This window comes from Frankliniella occidentalis, unplaced genomic scaffold (assembly GCF_000697945.3).
Source record: "Frankliniella occidentalis isolate FOCC.00 unplaced genomic scaffold, Focc_3.1 Scaffold439, whole genome shotgun sequence".
NCBI classification, from domain to species: Eukaryota; Metazoa; Arthropoda; class Insecta; order Thysanoptera; family Thripidae; genus Frankliniella; species Frankliniella occidentalis.
The window spans coordinates 96272-98191 of NW_026267558.1; the positions used below are offsets into that span (position 1 = coordinate 96272).

At 44.2% G+C, this 1920-nt stretch overlaps 1 protein-coding gene across 1 annotated transcript in view; it reads right to left on the reverse strand.

The window, feature by feature from the left end:
• LOC113215745 (uncharacterized) overlaps window positions 1-1920 on the reverse strand; it is a 12910-nt gene that overhangs the window by 8468 nt on the left and 2522 nt on the right. The window lies entirely within an intron of this gene.

A 1920-nucleotide genomic window follows, 5' to 3' on the forward strand; every position in this document is an offset into this window, starting at 1 on the left:
GACATACGCCTCTCTGTCAAAATGTTCTTGGACATACGCCCCTTTGTCAAAATTTCTGTGGACATTCGCCTCTTTGTCAAAATTATTTGGGACATTCGCCTCTTTGTCACATATTAGATGGACATATGCCATATTGAGCTATTAGTATATCTCAGGACCTATTGTAGATGTTGATGTGCCGTTTAGTTCTGCATGTGGAACACATAATAAGGAACCATATGCCCTAAAAAACTCAATTTGACCAAATTGTGGACATACGCCCAATTGTCAAAAATTTCCTGATGTACAACCCCTGGAGATACCATTACTTTATTTGGTAAGTAAATAAAGACCTGTGTTCGTCATTGATGGAATTGATGAAATTTACTGCTCAGTATGGTTTGAACCATGTCTCCACAATTTCTCCTTTTCCTGATATGTTCTAAACTTTTTATTTCACTTTTCTTTGCAGATAATGGGGGTGTCCATTGAAGTTTTTCGATGCCGCATTGGCTTATTCAACTTCTGCAGCTGCTCCTCCAAGTTGTCTACTTTGCGACCAAGTGGAAAAAGTATTTTACTGAAACATGTTCCTGTTGCTGTGCTGTGCATACTACTTTTGATTGCTGGGATAGAGCCTAATCCAGGACCTGAACTTGAATGTAAATTTTGCAATTCTATGTTTCTTGATGTGGGAACTTTCATCGATCACTCCAAAATCCATACATCAACGAAGAATTTCTCAATACTATGTGGAATGCCAAATTGCCTAGTACGTTTGACTTCACTTAACTCTTTCAGAGTTCATGTCTCAAGAATTCATACCACGAAAGTCACCAGGAAGATTAAAAATGATACTGTTTGTTCGCCTTCACATGTGTCATGTCCAGTAAGCACATGTGCCTCTAAAATAACTTCCATAAAATTTTACAACAAGCACATGGTGGAACATCTGAAGAAAGGTGACTCATTTCAATGTATCCTTGGAGCAAACAATAAGCACACAACATGTTTGCAGTGTGCTTTGTCCCCACTGCCAGCACCACACTCACAATGGGCTCCACAAACACCACCTAAAGCATGCAACTGTACATCCACTTTGTACTGCCCTGCTTTGATCATTTCAGGTTTGCAGTCACCCCTCAAAAAAACACCTTGCTTGTCATGAGAGTAACGGGCATTGAGCAGATAGGAAGCATCATAAAGTCTTTTTCCATGGCTAACACTAATAAAGAACCTGAAAAAAAAAATGACTAAATGAGCGTGATTGATTGATACTGTTATAATGCGCGGTAATGGGTAAGGAGGCTAAGAGAAAGAGCAGGATTAACTGGCACACTACAGGGTTTTATTGAAAACCAACACGGCAACACAAAGCACAAGGCACCCAAGACACAACACACGTCGGTACTCCTCAACCGCCAACACCAGAGTGACGCTCTCGGCTCCCGGCGCAAGCGGCGCAGTGCCCCGCGCGCAGCCGGGCCATGGCGTCTGCATGGCGACGCGCGCCGGTCGGCCGGTGCCGACCGGGTTCTCTCGGCCGCCGCACGGGGCGCTGCCTCCGCGCCGTGGATGGCGCGCCAAACACAACTCGTAGTCTTACAACAAACACACACACATTCTCACATCACAACACCACTCCCCCTTTTCTTTAAAAGTGCTCCATGTACGCAATCTCAATAAAACACAAAATAAAATGGATCACACAGTTCATGCACACCACAAATCATGAGTCACAACAAATCATCAGTCACAACAAATAAAACCTACAAATTAACACAGCACACATTACAACACAATAATCACACAAATCACTCTTATCACACAGCACGCGTTCACTCCCTTTCACACATTTCTTCCTCCCCGCCCCCTCACGGTGAGCCCAGCAGCATCGCCTCGATGTCGCTGTCCACGTCGAGAGAGAGCTCCGACGGGGCC